Source organism: Protopterus annectens, chromosome 13.part0 (assembly GCF_019279795.1).
Source record: "Protopterus annectens isolate FY-2018-M chromosome 13.part0, PAN1.0, whole genome shotgun sequence".
NCBI lineage: Eukaryota > Metazoa > Chordata > Ceratodontiformes > Protopteridae > Protopterus > Protopterus annectens.
This window is the reverse complement of record NC_056747.1, coordinates 114,390,345-114,410,966: the sequence shown is the minus strand read 5'-3', so window position 1 is coordinate 114,410,966 and position 20,622 is coordinate 114,390,345. Positions and strand designations below refer to the sequence as shown.

At 42.0% G+C, this 20,622-nt stretch overlaps 1 protein-coding gene across 2 annotated transcripts in view; it reads left to right on the top strand.

The window, feature by feature from the left end:
• Nucleotides 1-18,265, top strand: part of CD320 (CD320 molecule) — a 279,707-nt gene extending 261,442 nt beyond the window's left edge. Inside the window, exons 8-9 of one of the 2 annotated variants that reach the window (XM_044090684.1) lie at nucleotides 12,321-12,462; nucleotides 18,095-18,265. The gene's annotated coding sequence lies outside the window, so the exon portion shown is untranslated. The remainder of the gene's footprint in view (nucleotides 1-12,320; nucleotides 12,463-18,094) is intronic. The other variant, XM_044090683.1, reaches the window with a different exon arrangement.
• Nucleotides 18,266-20,622: the final 2,357 nt, after the last annotated feature.

Genomic DNA, 20,622 nt, shown 5'->3' with positions numbered 1-20,622 from the left:
GGATAACAGGAATCCTAAGCTGACTTGAATGATCCATAGTTTTTCTGCATGTGTTTGCAGATGGCCTTAAAATGTACAGATCCCCCCCCCCCCCCACACACACACACAGATTTTTCTACACTTGGAGTATAAAGTGGATGAGTTTAAACATGCCAGTTTCTTTTTACTGATATGCAACACCTCTGTCATTATTCTCCAGAGGAAATCACTGCTGGCACAGTTCTAATTTCTGCACCAGCAGTGATTCAGAAGTTTTTGGACCTTTTTGTTTTTCTCCAAGGTAGTGTAACTGTGCCATTAATGTATACAAATAAGGGGAAGTTGAAGCCACTTTGCAAAAATTGTTTATTTGATGATGGCAGTTTTCATTCATCTTCAACAAATGGGTCTCAGATCCATGGTCGGATCCGACTCTGCCATTACTACAGCTTGTGGAAACCTTCAAGCTGTGTCATACCCATAATGCATTGATGCCCTGTCACCTCAGATCTTGTTTGCTGCTTTTGCGTTCAGACATGGTTCCAATAGAGCTCTCAAATTCAAGTTTTCTTTCTATAAGCTAAATGACCTGTGGGTAGTAGAGAATCGGTGAACCAGAGACCCTTGTCCTCTGCTTGGTTGCTTTCCTCCTCCCCGGGGAGGTCCACTTTCAAGGTGGTACAAAGGGACTTCTCTGACCCTTTAGGTCAGACTGGTCCTTCCCCCTCGGATCCACCACTGACCACCCAGCTGAGTTTGCCACATGATCCTTACCAGTCAACACCACAGGGATAGCCAGCCCAGGACTTCCAGTTTACCCAGTCTGAGATCCCTAGCTCTTCAGATACTTGTATGGATCATCCCACCAATTAAGTTCCATGGAAGGGATGGTGCAAGAGGAAACACCTGGACTTGCCTGAACAGTCTCTTACCACTCATACTGACTTCGATGAAGGAAAGGGTTCCCCAACCCACCACCTGAAGACATCTTCTTCAGAAACATCCTTGAGCTCCTGAAACAAAAGGATGATTGGTCTGCCCACAACCCTTCTCCCAAAGAGTCGGTGTATCTGGAAGCTTTTGGTGCTGGCCCATATTCCTCCTGGGTGACTCCGCCTCCCAGTGAGTTAGTAGATTTGATTTGTTGGAAGATATGGAAGGAGCTGAATTCTGTTGAGCCTATTCCAAAGAGATGTGACAAAATTATGACACCCCTGGTAGAAAGGCAGAATTTGGGGTAAGGGCGTACTGGTTGATGCCATGGTTGTGGCAGCGGCCACAACCACTACGAAAGAACTCACTGAGGAGAGTTCAGCTGTCTATCCTCCCAAGAGAGTGTCCAGGTCAATGGACAGACTGGGGAAACAAGTCAACACTTCAGCGACTTTTGCTATCCATTCACTGAACTATCTGGCTGCAAAGGGACTTACTCAAGGAACTTTCCAGCAGATTGGCAAGGATCACTACTGAGGAGATTCAGGCTTCTGTAGCCCTTCAGCTGACTACCTTACAATCTGTAGTAAACTCGTCCATCTGGCTTTCACCCAATGTGACAGAGGGTGCTGCACAGGCAGCAGGTTCAGGCTTAGCCATGAAGGAGACAAACCTGGATGCAGCTGTGCGACTTTGCATAGCCATTAAGTCTCCATTCGTCAGCACTCCTTTTGATGGCTCTTCACTCTTTGGCCCTACAGTAAAAGAGATGCTTTCCAAGTTTGAAAAAGACAGGAAGACACTGTATACTGTTGGAGCACATTTTTTGACCCCCTCCCCCCACAAACCTTTTCAGGAAATCAATGAGGGGGGTCATAAGATGTGGTTTAGAAAGTCTCAGGGCCCCTTCTCTGATACATGTGGAGCTGACTCTCCCAGAGGCAGAGGGGGCAATGGCAATAATAGAAGACACCCGTGAGGCAGAAGAGGCCCACAAAATAATGGGTCTAGATACTTTCTTTGATGGACCCTATTAGCTCAGAGAGCTGTCCTCTGGAGGCAGTTTGGGGACATTTTCCTCTGAACCAAACAGCCTGACTAAATTTTAAGGATGATACCTGGGTACAGAGGATTATTAACAGAGGTTATTTTATACCTTTCTCCCTTCCACCACCATTATCAAACAAGCTCTTGGATGTTCCACCCAGTCAGAGGGAAATAGCAACTATGCAGATACAACAGTTGCTAGATAAGTCATCCAAGAGGTGCCGCCAGACTAGATATGATCTGGAACTTGCTCAAAATTCCCTTTAGTTCCAAAAAACAGGGGACTGGAGACAGATTTTGGATCTCTGCATGTTAAACAAGTCAGTCATGCATACAAAGTTCCCTTTTAGTCACAGTGCAGTCCATTCTATCCTTTCTGGGCAAGGATGATTGAATGTGCTTGATAGACCTCCAGGACACATACTATCACATAAAGATGAACAGGCAATCCAGGAAGTACCTTTGCTTCTGAGTGGGAGCCTGTCACTTCCAGTTCGGAGCATTGAGCTTTGGTTTCACCATGGCCCCCAGTGTGTTTACCAAATGCATGGCAGTAGTGGCAGCATACTTGAGACTGCAGCGAATCCGGGTGTTCCCTTATCTGGACAACTGGCTCATCACCACCCCAACCAGGTATCAACTGGTATGAACAAGAGATCAGGTGTTAACAGACTTGTTCGACCCTGAGAATCACCATAAATCACCAAAAGTCACAACTACAACCCACTCAAAGACTAGAATTCAGTGGCGCAGTATTCGACACGTCATCTATGATTGCATCCAGTCCTTTACCTCAACTTCACAACATCAGAAGACAAACCAGAAAGATTGCAGTTCAAAGATACCTGTCAAGAAAGTGTTACAAGCCCTGGGTTTAGTGGTGGTGACTATTACTCTAGTACCCCTGGGGAGGTACCATATGAGAGTTCTACAGTGGATGCTACTAACCCAGTGGTCCTACCTTACACCCTATGTCTTTAAGGATAAGAATAACACAAACTTGCAAGGGCTACCTTACATGGTGGATTCTGTCAGATCACCCTCAGTAAAGTTGCCCATTCACCCCGCCCTGACCCAAGGCCATAGTGACCATGGAGGCTTCCCAGATAGGGTGGTTGGGGTATTATCTGGGAAAGATAGTTCAAGACACTTGGTCCCCCCGAGGAGGGCATCTTGCACATAAACATTCTAGAGATGAGAACAGTGCTGTTAGCGTTGCAAGCATTTCAAGGCTCCCTTCCTCTAGGAACAATTACAGTCCAAACAACATGTGAGTAGCCTGGTACAACACAAAAGGAGGAGGAAATAAGCCCTCAGAGTGTGGCAGTGGGCAATAGTCTCCAATCAATTTCTGGTAGATACTTGCATTCCGGGAAAGTCCAATGTGATAGTAGACGAACTCAGCCGGTACATTCTGTTACCTCACATGTAGTCCTTCAGCCACTGAGTAGCAGAAGTGATTTTTTGTCGGTGGGGCCAGCCTTGCTGCTGCCTATCTGCATCCCCCTTCAACAACAAATGCAGCAGCTTATTTGCCCTAATCCCTTCTGCGGGGGGGGGGGAGGGGGCACCGATGCTGTTCTCCATGATTGTCACCCCCCTCGGTCTGTTATACACCTATCCCCAACCCCCTCCCAAGTTTTTACAGAAAGCATCCAGATTGAAGACCAGAGTAATCCTCATTGCTCCTTACTGGCTTCGACAAATGTGGTTCCCATTCCTGTGGCCTCACCTCCAATCATCCCCATGGATTCTGGCTCTAACTCCAGACCTCCCGTCTCATCTGACGGGATTGACCCATCCGGATCTGGTAAATCTCAAACTAACCGCATGATTTCTCCAGTTCTAGTGATAGCCAGGCAATCTGTGCTGTCTTCCCCAATCCACTCCATTCTGTTATTATCCTATAAACCGTCTACTAGAAAGTTGTACAAAAGTAAGTGAAAAAGGTTTGTTCTCTGGGCTGAACAAAATGATATAGAACCCTTTACAGCTCCCACATATGCAGCCCTGCAATTCCTAAGAGAGTTGTTTAACAAAGTAGCAAGTGCATCTACCATTAAGGTACAGTTGGCAGCAATTTCAAATTTCCATGTAGGAGTTTTGAATTCTTCCTTGGCCTCAGTAAAAATTTGTAAAGTATTTCTAAAAGGTATGCTGCTACTGAGACCTCCCTTGAAAGGTCCAGTTTCCCCAGGACTTGCCTTTATTTCTACAAGCTCTAACTCACCCCCCTCTTTGAACCAGCAGCCAAGTGTGACTTGAAGTTCCTTTCCTGAAAGACTGTCTTTCCAGTAGCCATAACCTCAGCCAGAAGAGTTTCAGAAATTTAGGCATTGTCCTCGGAACCCCCTTACTTCATCTTTCATAAGAACAACGTTTCCTTATGTACCAAGCTTCCTTTCTACCAAAGGTTCTGTCAGAATCAAGTATTAATCAGGTCATCAACCTACCAGCATTTTTTTTCCAAACGACAGTAACAAAGGAGAATTCCTACTACAATTACACTACTCTTTACATCTCGCAAAAGATTTCGGAAAGTCAGACCAGTTTTTTATCTCTTTTGCACACCATAAATTGGGTCAGCCTGCTAAAAAAGGTGATAATATCCAAATGGAGAACAGAATGCATTACCTTGGCTTATACAAAATGGAATGTTCCTCTACAAAAAGATATAAAGGCCCATTCTGCTAGGTCTGTAGTGACATCCATCGTTTTCCAGGGCTTCTATGGATGACATTTGTGCAGCTGCTACATGGTCAAATCCACACACATTTATCAATCACTACAAATTGCATACGGTGTCAAGGAGCAGGTCTGCATTTGGCCTGACTGTTCTCTGGCATGTCCATCCTTGGGGTCCACCCGGGCCTCAGGCAGCTGGGGACTCTGTCCTATTCGTTGAGGATGAATAAAAATTGCCAACATTAGATGGTTATGCACTTAACATAATGTTCCATCTCTGTCTATTTTCATTCCGCCTCCACTCCCTTCCCTCCAACCCCTCAGCCATTTTATTTTATTGATACCCTTCCTCTGCAAGGTATGCATGAGGACACAATTTTTTTCTTGATCTCTAAGTCTGATCGCCATAATGCATGTGTTGGGCTAATATGTTTTTCCTAATTAAATAAGTTCTACATGTGTGACTACAGATATAGATATACATGTATGTAAATACCTATATTCTGGTATGTCAGAGTCTCTAAAGCTATAGATATAATCTGAGGTGAAAGGGTGTGACACCCCTGCACTGGCCCAGTAATCAAGGAGCCTCAGTCCTCGCCACTGGCAACATTGAGGGACATACACAATGGGAGGATGACAAGTACACAAACAGTAAAGTGCAATTTCCCTTAAGAGCACACAGATATCACAGTCAGTCTGGGGGATGGTTTCTCCCTCTTTCTCCAGATCCCCAATAAGACTCCCCCCTGGCATAGAGTTGAGTCCTTAGCCAGGGTTCCAAGCCAAGTCCTCCCAACACTCTCTGTCCAACCAGTGCTTCATGTCCCTGCCCAAGTAGCTGAACACACACACACACTTTGAGATTTTATTTGTACCAAAACACACACCTGGGAAAGGCTGGCTGGCTGGTTTACTAGCTATGACCCTTATGCCCAGACTATAAGGTAGTTATCACTGCCACCAGAACCCCTTATCAGCTACTTCAAGGCCCTTACCAACGGGTGACCGATCCTATGTGTAATGTTACTATTATCCAAATGGTAGCTTTTGACCAAGCACTAGGCTATTAGAAGTGGTCTGTACAGTGTCACCAAATGCATATGCAAGTACTCTCAGAACTTAAATATGTGTCACAAATATCCGCCCCAAATATATGTTTAAATATATTTAATAATAAATAATAAAAGAACAAGATAATACACATTAAATTCAACACAGTTACTTCAGAGTTCAGAATCACAGGAAATATTTTAAAACAACACTGCAGGACAGTCTCAAATACAGAAAACATCTAAACTAATCTTTACTATATTCCTATCTATATCAAAAATAAATTACTGTACCCTAGTTACTATTAACAAGGCAAATGCAGATGAGTGGATGTTCTTGCTAGGTCCAAGGCAAGATACAAAATGCCCAGACTCTCTTTCAGAGTTCTTACATTACTGCTTGGTTAGCTTGGATGACATCACTCTTTGTCACCTGACTTCAGTTCCCAGGCTAAACAGATACTAACATAATTTTAACATCTCTTTGTGGGAAGTTTGTAGAACTTGGAAGTCATAAAACAATAAAATGCTTTTACATTTGAAACCTAGTAATTATTTTTGTTTCATACAATAGAAAAACGTCTAGCTCTAAACATTGTGTCTGCTTGCTGCACTGAAACTGAGAGATGACCACAATCATAAAATGCTTTAATTTCAACTTATTTTCCTGAGGTTTTGCAAGTTAACTCTGTATGTTCCATCTTCTACTATTAAAACATACATTTGCACAGGTGTATAGTTTATATACATTTCTGTTGTTTTCCAGTAGGGTACACTGTGGACACATCCTTGATGCTCAGTACTGTACAAGCCCTGTTCAACACACACTTCTGCACCAGTAGTTTAATATACACATTAACATATAGTTCTCTTACATTTGTAAGACAAGCATATGAATTATATTAATATCCACAGTGGTGCTGCGGTAGCGTTGTCACCTCACAGTAAGACGCTGTCCGGTTCGATTCTCAGCTAGAGTGTCTTCTGCGTGGAGACATGCATGAATGGGCATACCTTCGTTGAAGGTTGTGCATCAGGCCTGGCAAGCCGGTATGTAAAAATCAACTGCCAATCATTAGCGGACCGGAGTTCCACTGTGGCAACCCCTAACTGGGAAAAGCTGAAAGACACAAACAAACAAACATTTACAAAATTCGAGATAGCTGGGTTGGCAGTGTCACACAGGGCAACAATGCATTATGGGTTGGGGAGAGCTTGAAGGTTTCCACAAGCTGTAGTAATGGCTGAGTCAGATCCAACCACAGATCTTAAACCCATTCATTAAGGCTGAATGAAAATAAACAACACAGATGGAACATTATTGTAAGTACATAACTTCTTTTTATTGTTCATTTCATCTGAATTAAGCATTCCATTATTTGCTTCATAGGTTTGAAGTTTCAACCACATTTTCTTTACAAAATGTAGGGAAAGCATGTCCCCTATACAGCGGCATTACATTAAAGTATATCCTAGAAATATAATTGCTTTTACCTGCAGTCAGTGTTGGTTTGTTGAGAAACTTCCCTGTCAATACCAGATGACTTCTTTGCATTTCTAGAAGGATGAAAGTTTACAATTTGCAGTTGTTTTTGATGTCTGACAGTCCTGTTATCATTAATGCATCTACTAGGATGTTTTATTTGTTATATTTTTGCAGGTTAGAAGGAGAACATTAACTATTTGATATTCTGAGGCTCATTAATGCAAGTCCAGGAATATTAAGACTGAATAAGCAAACCTGTGCACTTACATTTACTACGTCTGGGATTGATGTCTCTCAGAATATTCCATTTTCTCCAAGGTGTGGCAGTCTTGTAGTTCATATATATAATTTTGGGGGTTTGGGGGATGGGGATTGAGCATGCAGGAGGTCTTGCCCTTCTGCGTAAAACAACTTTAAATGAGAACAGCAATTTAACATTAGCTGTTTCCTGCATTTTCTTATTTTTCATAATTCTGAGATTCACACTTATGAGCAATGGAATTACAAGAGATAGAGTGTGAAAAGCAAGTCTGCCTCATCCCACACTTTACGTTCTAGCTTTCCTTTGCTTGCTTTGTTACTTCAGCAAGTCTAATCATATCCACTGCTGCTACCCGCACACTGGGGCCTTGTCAACCACTTAATCTACCCCTTCTCAGAGGAAGGATCTAAGGGATTGTGTCTCACCACCTCTTCCCGCAACCCCTTTTTTGTAAAGTATACCTGATCTCCTCATTTCTAGTCAGGTGACTACAGCAGCTGCAGGCTGTTGTCTGAGCTGTGACCTGTGACCTTTAACTTGTATTTCATTTTGGCACACATTTCTCCTGGAGGTTTTGCTGCAGATGGTGACAGCATGTGGTAGCATATGGAGTTTACATTCCCTCCTTCATACATTTGCCTGTCTGTTTGTTATTATAACTGAGCAAATGTACACAGTTTGTAGAAGCTGTCTTTCTGCTGCTCCCTAAGGGTTTCTTCATAATCTTCATGAGGTTCATGGCATACCTGTAGTTGCTGTCCTGTCAGCTGGGAATACTGTCTTGGCATACTTTAGTGAGGGGAAGACCTGGATTCTTTCATCAGTATTATTGACAAGTCATAGATCCTTACTTTGAATATGCCCCCATAGTAGTGGGCTGTTGGGCTGTTCATAGGTGTTTACTAATGACCACAAGGGCCTTTTTAAGCTTACCCATGCATCCCAAATATCTGACCAGTTCTAATACCCTTGATAAGTGTAAACAGGGGCTTGGGAGATGAAATATTTACAAGCAGGGGCCTGTGAGATGAACCATTTACAGGTTTCCTGTGTCCGTTAGAGACTTAGGTGCCAAACAAGGGATACATTTCCTGTCCCCATCCAGTTGTCCAAGTTGCACTTGAATTGGGTTAGTGAGGAACTCTGCTTCATATGGATGGGAGCCTGTTCCATAGACACAGTAGTCTTTGGGGTACATACCTGTCTATTCAGCAGGTCCTATTTATATCACAGGCAAGGTTTTAGGAAGGGTAATTCTGGTGCTGTTTGTTTTGTGGATATACAGGAGGTCTGTCAGTCGGGTCTGACAATGTCCTGTATGCCAGGCATAGATCTCCCCTCAAAAGCCTGTAGGAGACAGGATAGGGCCTTGAGGCAGTCTGCATAGAACATTTTGCTTAACCCATGTATTCTTTTAGTGAGGAATGTCTTTGGACATTCCAGTTGTTGGATTTGCCATACCAAAGGGGGCATTATACTCAATGATAGGTCTGATGAATGCCGAATACAGTGGAACAATGACTTCCTTGGACTTGGATGCCATACCTTTGTTTATAAGCTGCACAGCATAGAATGATTTCCTCGTTGCTGTAGACACATGATGGTCAAAGGCTAGATTACTCTGTGCGTCTCTAAGTCCCTGACGTCTGTGTCAACTCTAAGGGGTATGTTGTTAATATGATAGTTAACAGGGGTGGATGACTTCCCGAAAGGATACTATTGTGCATTTCTTGGCATTTAGTTTTAGTCCATGGCTCTGACACCAGTTGTTTGTCTGTGTTGGCCCTTCCTGGCGAACATTTGTGTCAGTGTGGGATTCAATCACAGCTCCTAATTTGCAGTCATCTGCAAATTTAGTCAGCCAAAGGCCATTGACATTGGCCTTGACTTCAGAGAAGTAAATGCCTGAGGGACTCAACTTATTACTGGCCTTTTTGTAGAGGTGGACTCCCCAATTCTAACTTCCTGTGTCCTGCCTGTGAACCAGTTGGCTATCCACCAGGTGACATATGGGTTTGTACATAACCTCTTGAGTTGGTCAACAATGCCAAAGTGGGGTATTGTGTCAGATGCCTTGGTCAGGTCAAGATAGGCAGTGTGAAACATTTTGCCCTCATCCAATGCTTTGGTGACCTTCTTGAAGAAGTCCAACAGTTGAGTAGGTATGACCTGTCCTTGACAAAACCAAACTGTGTTGGATCCAGTGTCTGGAGGTTTTACTGTATCACTATTGATCTTTTCTATGATAATTCTTTCCATGGCTTTGCATATAAGACTAGTGAGACTTGTGGGTCTGTAGTTTCCAGGGTCTGTGGATGGCCGACCTTTGTGCACATGGATGACTGTTGCTATTCTTCATTCATGAGGCACAAAACCTGTTTCCAGAGGACTTGATAGTCATGCTTCATGTTGTTCCAGGAATATTGTCTGGGCGCATTAATGCAGTGTTCTTGGCCTTAGGGAGAGCATTACGCACCTGTTCCCTAGTAAAGTTAAGTTGGAACTGAATTTATCAGCCAGTAGGTTTGCTGCTGTTGAACCACCACATGCCAGACCTTTGGATAAATCTGTGGTACCATTAATGAGGTGTTTGAGATCCTTGACACATTGTGCATCAGTTGGCATTGCACAAACAGTTCAAGGTGCAATATTTCCCATTATGTCAAAGGAACTAGATTGGCATGTTTTTCTATATGGGTACACATTTCATTGCTGAATGTACCTGTGTGGATTTAATGTTAGCTTGGTGTTTACCAAACTATTCATTGGATAAGAAAAAGCAATCCATTGTATGCACAATCCTTCATTTCCTGACCTACATTGTATGCACAGTCCTTCATTTCCTGACCTACATTGTATGCACAGTCCTACATTGTATGCACAGTCCATTTCCTGACCTACATTGTATGCACAGTCCTTCATTTAATTTCCTGACCACATTGTAGGCACGGTCCTTCATTTCCTGACCTACATTGTAGGCACGGTCCTTCATTTCCTGACCTAAATTGTAGGCACGGTCCTTCATTTCCTGACCTACATTGTAGGCACGGTCCTTCATTTCCTGACCTACATTGTAGGCACGGTCCTTCATTTCCTGACCTACATTGTAGGCACGGTCCTTCATTTCCTGACCTACATTGTAGGCACGGTCCTTCATTTCCTGACCTACATTGTAGGCACGGTCCTTCATTTCCTGACCTACATTGTAGGCACGGTCCTTCATTTCCTGACCTACATTGTAGGCACGGTCCTTCATTTCCTGACCTACATTGTAGGCACGGTCCTTCATTTCCTGACCTACATTGTAGGCACGGTCCTTCATTTCCTGACCTAGCCACTGATGATCTAGGTCTGTTGCTAACTCTGCTAACTTTATTAGGGCGTAGTTGGGTTGGCCCCTTTTTCAGTCAGTTACACCCAGTTACATAGAAAGAAAAGTAATGTGCGATATCCATGTGATACAGTAATGTACATTGTAAACAAATGTGCAGTTAGCAGAAGTATACCGAGATGAGTGTAAGGCAAGAAACTGGTATTAAGTATATACATAAAACTGTATATAGTACATGTGAGCGATATGATACAAGGAATGCTGTCCTGCAGATATACACAAAGACAGTAAGTTAGCTATTCATTGCTGGTTGCTGACACTGGAGTCGGATCCTCTAGTTGCTGCATGATTGCCCTGATAATAAGTGATTAAATATTTATCTGTATTTATTTATATTTTGTAAACCAGTTTAGCTTTACTGGGAAGATCCCAGTTACAGAGGGGACATGGAAGAGAAAAACTCCCAGTCAGTAACAGTTAAAAAAAAAAAAAAAACTTGCTTCACTTTGTACAAACTTTACTGTATTAAATTTTCAACCCAACAAGTAAAGCACAGTGAGACATTTGAAAAGCTAACGTCAGTATTTACAAAAAGTCTTAATATTAATTCTGAACTAGTTGCTAAAACACCGTAGCATGGTATAAACATTCATATATTTGAAATTAGTTCTATCAATATTAAAAATGCAGTACAATTTTCACAGCACAGTGCTAATACAAAATTTTAGTATGCTGCAGTTGGTGTGACAGGTTCCTTGGGTAGGTTTATGTGATCAGTGTCCTAACTGCGGTTTTGATGACTTCACCAAGTTCTGAAATCTTTGTATTATCTTGGATAAGCAGTTTGGAGAGGACATCTCATTTATACTTCAATATTTTATATACTTCAAATAAAGGTAATTTCTCTCACTTAACTTGTTGCAAAGGAAAGTCAGGTAGGTCAAGGAAATGCTCAAATGGCCTGTATGTGGTAGATAGCAGAATATAGGCACTTCTGTGTGTCGGCAAGGAAGACAAATTGTAAACTACCGGGTGTAGCTCTTCATCTAGGAATGGATTATTGACCATTTTCCCCATGACACTATAGTAAGAACTTGTCCCTAAAATTCTGAATCTTGCTTGTAAATGCCATCAGAAATAAAGTAATTGTGAAGAGAGTTTAACTCATTAAGTGCAGAAGTATGTGCATGCATGTGGGAGTGGTGTCTTATCCTTGTTTGTGAACCTGAAATGATTTGCCTGGTGTGTGCATGCATGTGGGAGTGGTGTCTTATCCTTGTTTGTGAACCTGAAATGATTTGCCTGGTGTGTGCATGCATGTGGGAGTGGTGTCTTATCCTTGTTTGTAAACCTGAAATGATTTGCCTGGTGTGTGCATGCATGTGGGAGTGGTGTCTTATCCTTGTTTGTGAACCTGAAATGATTTGCCTGGTGTGTGCATGCATGTGGGAGTGGTGTCTTATCCTTGTTTGTAAAGCTGAAATGATTTGCCTAATGTCAGTAATTTAAACTGCGTCTGCTGACTTTACTTTATTTTCCTTTTAGGGTTTTGTGTTCTGGTCTGACAAGCACACAGGTGCAATTTACAGATCCTCCAAAATGGATGGTAGCAACTTAACGGTTTTTGCTTCTGATCTACAAAATCCACATGGTCTGATGATATTTCATGCTGAAGTCCAGCCATATGGTAGGAGCTTTAATCATTCACAAAATAATGCTGTCATCTAAACACTAACATTAAGTTGTTTTAGAAGATTAGAAAACTGTTTCCTGTGGTCTAGTGGTGCAAGGTTTGATCCTTTCGGCCCCCATTACCTAACTGTGTGACTTTGAGCAAGCCACTTAACTAGACACTGCTCCTGGGCTGAGTCTGAAAATGGTCCACAGAGATCAGTGCTGTACCCCAGAAAACAAATACAAGTAAAGTTAAAATAAACCAGTTTGTGTTAAAAATATATCCTTCAGTCTGTCCTTCTGTGAAAATGGATGTTTAACAGTATATTAATGGTTGTGCCAGATGAAGGCAGTAGTAGAGTTAGCTGGCTTGTGATAAAGGACTTAAGTGGCAAAATTCCAATATTCACAGGTTATTGGCTTACACATCTGATTGTACTGTTTTAGGAGCATGTCTTTGTAGTTTGCAGTATTCCATTTCCAAGCCAAATGTTTAAATAGTCCACAAACAAAGCATCCAGTGAAAACTGCAAGAAAGTTCGAACCAAGCATGACTCTTCACTTTGTAATATCTTAAACCTTCTGTAGTAGAGGCCAGTGGGATATATGCAAATGACCCCTTACGGATATTCTGGTGGGTTTTGGCTTCATTGACTGGGATGTACCCATAAAGACTTAAAGACTTAAAAATAAAAAGTCGTGGGCATTCAGAAGCCACGTAGCGTGAACACTACATCTATCTTTGGCCTTGTGATCCGGATCACATCCAGAAAGGATCAGAGAAACACCATTTCACTTATCCTATTAACAAACAAACAAAGCAAAAAATATGTTGGCACTTGGTGAGAGAGTAACAAGGAAGACAGTAGACGTCAGAGCAGGAATTGGTCAAATGCTTTAGGCAGGAGTTAAATGTTAGCAGCAATTTTCCATTCATTTGGAATTATACCAGAGAGATAATCGAGAAATCATAGATATATGCAAAATGTTTAGCAATGTAAGTAGAGGATTTGATGAGTATGCAACATGCCCGATATGATTAGTGAAGAAACGTTATAAACATCAGTGAAATCGAGGCTGATATGCTTTAGAGGAAAAGAAAGAAGACTAGTACATTTGGAGAGGGACCAGAAGAAGAGGAAAGAAGAAAGGGGCTTCTAAGCATGCCTGTGAATTGTGAAATGTGTGTCTAAAGAACGTGCATTTGGAACATGTGGCTGTTTTGTGGCCAGGTATTTATTTATTTTTTTTATCTCAGACCAGTATTTTATTATTATTATTATTATTTTTTTTTTTATATAAAGATATCCATTGTGAGGTACAATAAGTGTATGCAGTGGTTTTATACATGTTTGGGTATTGTCTAAATGTCTAAAAGTATTAAATATTTAACCCTGGTTTCTCAGTGGATTTCCATAGATTCTAGACTGTTAGTTCTAATGTGTGTGAGCGTGTAACTTTTTTTTTTGTGAGCGCAGGATGGTAATTGCTGTAATATCAGTGGGCCTTTATGAGATGAAAGGTGATTCTGGCCGTCTTTATTTAAGCATCAGAGTAAAAGTGCTTTATCAGGGTCTTTGACGATGAATAAAGGAGCCAGTCAGTGTTGACAAGTAGGATGTGCAGCTGAGTTTTATTTAAGGGGAGGAGTGAGGTAGTTTTAGTGGGCAGCTGCAGTGGTACAGCGGTTAGCATTGCCGCCTCACAGCAGGAGGTTCTCCGGTTCGACCCTCGGCTAGGGTGCCTTCTGTGCAGAGTCTGCATGTCCTCCCTGTGGGTTTCCTCTGGGTGCTCCGGTTTACTCCCAAATCCCAAAGATATGCTGTGGGTGGATTGGATACTCTAAACTGTTCTAAATGAGTGCATGCGTGTGCCTTCTGTGGAAGGTTGGGTGCCGGGCTGGCAACTTGACACCATAAAACTCCACTGCCAGTCATGAGTGGACAGGTGATCCACTGCGGCGACCCCTAACGAGGAAAAGCCGAAAGAAGAAGTAGTGAGGTAGTTTTAGTAACAGTAGGGGTAGTTAGGGCTTTTTGAATGTCCAGTGAGAGAGTGTGTTGAGAAAGTGTAGGACAGTGATGAGTTTGGCAGATGAATAGCATTTTTACAGTGATCACTCTGCTTTATACCAGTCAGTTTCCTTTAAGATTTGCTGACAGTGATGGATTTAAGAGTTGTGTGTGTGTGTGGGGGGGGGGGGGTGAGGTTCACCGTAATGGAGAGGCTACAGATGACCTCTGCATGGGTTTACTTTGAAAAGAGCTTAAATAATAGTAGTTAAGATTGTGACGTTAGACTGATTTTTATTTTAACTGACTAGTGGGCAATACAGTTTAGCATAGATGACAAGTGTGTATCTGAAGAAGTCGAAGGCAGGAGGACATTTTGTGTTGTTGCTTAAAGTGATAATGGCCCTACTTTTGTTAGTTTGTAAAAAAGGAAGGTAAGAAATATAAAAAGGAAAACTGGGACAATAGGGTGTTGGGTAGAAGTGGATTGAGAGGCAGGGGAGTAGGAAAATGTAACTGAAAGTGGGGTGAGATAGGTAAAGGTTGTGAGATGGAAGCAAAGTTGATGAAAGATGCAGAGGAATTGGACAGATGCATGTGCAGATTGTAGTTAGTGTGGGATACAGAGACGTGGGAAGGGAAATCTGTGCAAAGGGTAGTAAGTGGTGGGATACAGGGTAGAGGGGCAGGAGAATGTGTGAAGTGTAGTCGATGTGGTGGTGCAAAGAAGTGTGGGAGAAAGTATGTGCAGCATGTAGTCAGTGGTGGGATACAGAGATGAGCGAGAGAAGTTGTGAGCAGAATATGGTTAGTAGTGGGTAGGATACAAAGGGTGGGAAAAGAGATGTGCAGAATATGGTAGTGGTGGGGTATAACAAAATGCTGGAGAAGTCTGTTCAGAATGCTGGTGGTGGGATATTGTGAGGTGTGAGTAAGTTTGTGCAGAATGTAGTAAGTGGTGGGGCTGAGAGGTACAGAGATGTGTGGGAGTAGGAATCTCTAGAATGTGGTTACTGGTTGGTGCAGGTAAGTGGGGGAGGAAGTATGTGCGGAATAGTCAGTAGTGACAGGGAAGTAAAGTGCTTCGGTGAGTAGTAAGTGCCCATCGAGACGGGATGCTAAACAGTAGTGGGAGACTAAATAAAAGAGAAATTATTCAGATGCTGTCATTGGAGTACCCCAGATTTGGTGGAGGGTGGTGCAAAAGGTAATAACAGTGTCTCTTGGTACCTTTTTACTATCAAGAGTCTGAAAATGGGATAATAGAACCATGTGAAGGTGGAATGAAAATCGAGAAGTCTGATAGAAGTGAATTAAAAACACTGTATTAACATATTTTGCTGTCACTATTGTACTTAAGGCCTATTAGAAAAGGGAGGAGCAAGGAAAAAGGGAGGAGCAAGGATACAAGGCTGTTCAGTCACCTTGCTGCTGTCTGGGTAAGGGACAGAGTATGGTATGTACTAAAAAGAGGATGTAGCAAGATTTCTACTAACTGCCAGTAAATGAAAAGTTGCTTTGAAGAGCGAGTTACTGAGTTATGATTCAGGTCTATGTCAGTTTACCTTGCTGCCTTAAAAGGACTGAAGCAGTGGAAGAGTGGCAAGTTGTTTTGTCTTTTCGGCTTTTCCCGGTTAGGGGTGGCTACAGCGGAACTCTGGTCCGCTAATGATTGGCAGTCTATTTTTATGGTGCCGAGTTGCCAGCCCGACACCCAACCTTCAGCGAAGGCACGTCCATTAACGCATGTCTTTCGGAGGCCACTCTACTGCGGGGAGGACATGCAGACTCCACACAGAAGGCACTCCAGCCGAGAATCGAACAGGAGAACCTCTAGCTGTGAGGCAACAACGCTACCGCTGTACCACCGCGGCTTGAGCGGAAGAGTGGTAAGTACTTTCAATAAATACCACTAAAGGGGAAATTCCTCCAGAAGAAGAGTATGAAGTAGGGAGTGATGATCGGGCAGGATGCTGGTTTTATTTTTAGGGTCCGAGGTAATGGGGCTCCTTTACTGTTAAAGTAGAGTTGAGATTGGAGTGTGACTGTGTTAGTCTGGGAGGAAGGAGGGCTTGTGAGACCTAACACTGAAAAGGGAAGTGCAGTAGTAGTGCTGGGAAGAAACATGAAGGGACTCCCATCAGTATAATGTGTTAGTCTGAGAGGAAACTACAAATAAACTAAAGAAAACCATGCTGTAATTTTTGCATTGATAAGAGGAAAAATGATTTTCTTAGAAATTCTAGCTAACTTGTTTTTTGATTTGCCTCCCTCATTGTGAGACCATATAAAACAATTTTTGCCAGCGACTTGCCTGAGAGCCGCTTCAGACCAGAACTGTTCCATACTGTAAACTGACTGCAGAGAGGGACTTTTCCAGTACAATGCTTGCATGTTTAAATGACTGCTTTCTTTCCCTGTAAATGATGCCCTTAACCACTTTGGTTGCAGTGGTTTAAACAAGTCTTCTTAGCAATCTCATTTAGGCTGTGTACATATTTTTGCTGCAGTTTTTTTTTGTGTGCTCATTAATCTACAAGCATTCAGAGGATTTTTTCTTAAGCCTTATTTATCCAGACATGCTTGAAACAACCTAGTAAGCATCTGTGCAGTAGGTCAGTGGGAGGGCTTGGTCATCCACTTCCACAAATGGCATTCTCAACAAGTACCCTTGCCCCACTTAGTAGGTGGGCACTTCCATGTTATTTCCTATCTCCAGTGTTTTACAGCCCAAGCATATATCCTAATGTCCGTCCATGCCCCTAAGCCTCCCCTCGGGGAGATGTCAGCTGGTTTGCCTTTGTCACTTCTCTTCCTCTCCTGACTTGGCTGTGTCCAGATGTGAATCTTGTAATGCTTCTCTCATTTTATTGCCCATGCCAGTCTAATGTGCATTCATATTTTTATCTCTCTGATATTTTGTGCAAGTAGATTGCAATATTAAAAATGTTCACAATGCAAAACCATTTGAAATGTATAAAATTGGTGAAGACATTAAACGATGTAAATACGCCACTGAGTGGAAGCAGTGTCTCATCATATGTGGCACTAATATAATTATCCATATAATAAAAGAATTTCGAGGGGTGTAGAAGCTATGTAAATACTGCACAGATGTAGTTAATGCTTGGCTGTCTGGTACGGGTAAGTATGATTTTGTGTTTGTGTGCTTCTGTAATATTTATGTAGTTGTTGACTTTCCTTTTCTGTACCTATTTGAATGGTGCAGCAGTTTTGTAGTCTCGTTGCTGAATACCGCTTCTTACCATGGTATGGTGATGCTTGCCAATAACGTGAAAAAGTTCTGTACTCCTCAACGCACACATAAAAATTGAATAGTAAAGTATTTTTGACCATTGGGCAAATAATGCATTTTTGAAGAAAATGTCTATGGTAGAGCACCTCTTTTAAGGCACTGTGTGTTTTGTTCATGTACTGCCATGCGGACCTTTGCTACCATTTCCATCTTACTGTGAGTGAATTTGACATGTAGCACAGTATTAAGCTATCCATTCTGTCTTACTGTGATTGAATGTAATTCATAATGCAGTATTAAACTACCTGTCCTGTTCTGTCTCACAGTGAGTGAATCTAACTCGTAGCACAGTATTAAGCATTTTTTTGTTAATGTAGGTAAAAATGTGTGTGCAACCTCTGGGATCAGCTGTGACTTCCTGTGCGTTCCAGAACCAGCAAATGGCACAGCATCACCTTTCCGATATTCCTGCTTATGTCCTGATATAGCAGCAAATTACAGCAGCTTGCAGTGTGGATCTCATCCAGGTGCATTCATTCATATATATTGTCTGTTCTTGCCATATAGGCTGTGCTGCATTTTAAAGACATTGCAACAAAGATTAAAAGGAGAATGTAGTTGAATATTTTTTAAAAGCCACCTCTGAATTACTTTTCCTAATGATGTTTTGTTTCTTTAGTAAAGGTACAAGTCAAGTTTTATTGTTTAGCATTGACAGATCTCTTCCTGACAAACATGAAATCATTGCACTCGCATTGATTACTTAGTAAGGAATTCTGCTTGGCTGTGGATGACACACTGTCCTGGGTCACTTCTGATTTTTGTTTTCTGAAGATGATCTTGGACTTATGGTTGGACATGGTGGGATTTCAGCAGCAGTGTCAGATGTGTGCTTGTACTCCCGTAGATCTCTGTACTGACAAAACTAAGGACATAAGAGATTAGTAACTGGATATGAATGCACATCTATGCAAACTGGCACAGGAGCAGCGTTCAGAGTACTGCCTGGTGCAAACTAAGGATTCCCTTCTGTGATGAGTGCTGTTCTAAAGGCCAGTGACTGTTTCCATTGCGGAAAGTTTACATTTAAAAAAAAGTTGGGGGAGGGGTCAGGACTGCCTGCCGAATAGATATCAACATTCAGAAGATAGCTTACTACATGGTGCCAGTAATCCTACAGTAGGAGGGTCAGGACAAGGTTATAGGCCTGCAATTGTACAATACTGTTACTGGACGGATAATGTGAATACCTCTACAGGTTTTACTGTCAGCTCAGTATGCCAAACCATCAGCTCACTCTTATAAGCTACACACATAACCATATCACAGACCGTTTCCCAGTTGCAAAGCCGCACCAGAAGATGCACAGAGTCAGTCTACATCATTCATCCTGTAGGAGAGGCTAGTCTTCCTTCCAAACATTTATCTACTGCTTTGAGCCTTCTTGTTTGTAATTTAAGTTAAGCTCTGCATGTTGCACTGCCAGTTAATCTCCACATGGTGGCAGTCTGTGCTGCAAAAATTCTTCACTGAAAACTAAAGCTACTCCTTGATATCTCCCTTGGCAGGTCTAGTAATTGACATCCATTTCTTATCATGAGTCAATGATGTGCAGTTTGGAAGTTAAACTGTGGTATGCCTTGCTGGTCCACCAGTTCAGCAGCTGCTATGAAATTCATTTCTAATAATAAACAATTGATAAACTTTTGCCACAGCCAGAGCTCTGAATAAAACTGTGTAGAATTCCAGTTTCACAATATTATTCTCTTGTGGTTGGTGATATTTTCACTGAGAATATTGCTCCTCTTTCTGGTTGCAGATCTTGTTCATTTTATTACTGCTTCCTTTTGTCTGACTTTTTTTTAATAATTCTCTTTCTTAACCTGTTGTACTATGCAACCCAGGATGCGTGAGCTTGAGTCAGTGCTCTCCCATGGCGAATAAACAAATATCTGCCTCCTGTGAACATAGCATCACAGCTTCTACAGTGGAAACTAATCTGACATTTCAAGCATGAGGAGTTCATCTGTCGCAATAATGTCTTCATTAATAATTAGTGATATTCATGTAATTGCTCGAGAGACATCAGTGGTAGAAATAGAAATCTTTTTTGAGAGCCATAGAAAAGAAAAAGCTTTATAGTAGCATGCAAAGCACAGTTGTTTGTAAGTTAGGATACTCTGGGTACTGCACAACCTTTCAGACAGCATTTCTGAACATTTTGTACTTGTCAGAAGTGTTTTATTCTTGTTGAATAAACCACTTAGAAGCCATTTAGAGAGACTAAAGAGATTACCAAAACTGCAAAGATACAGCTTAAAGTAGACAGAGATAATAGCAGTGACAGTTGGATGATTATTTTCTCTCGTGCCTTCTGGATTCTAGTCACCATTCTCCATATTTTGCTTTCATATGACTTTTTCTATCAAGTTGCGAGAGCCCTCATGGTGGGATATAGAGTAGCCATGCTTTTAGGGAAACTTGTCTTTTTTCCCTGCCAATATCATACTCCGTTTTCTAGCACTGTATTCATGTATGAGTGGCTTGGAACCTAAGTTGGGTGTATCCATTTTGAGAGGGTCTACAATCCACTTGAATCCAGGCACTTCTGTCTCCATTAGTACTATTTAAGCATCCTGTCCTCTTCCCCCATGGTAGGTTGACAAGTGACCTTCACTGTTTCTTCCGTTCCACGCCTGGTCATTCTTCTGCGTGGGTTGCTAATTAAGCACTGGTCACTTCATTCTTCTGTGTGGGTTGCTAATTGAGCACTGGTCACTACAGCACAGACTGACACTCTGATTTGCTGCTGGTCTGACTTAATTGGGGGAAGCATGTAAGTTACAATAGTATTATGTATTAAATCCAGATTGGATTTTTTAAAGGAGGGTAAAATTTTAGTGCT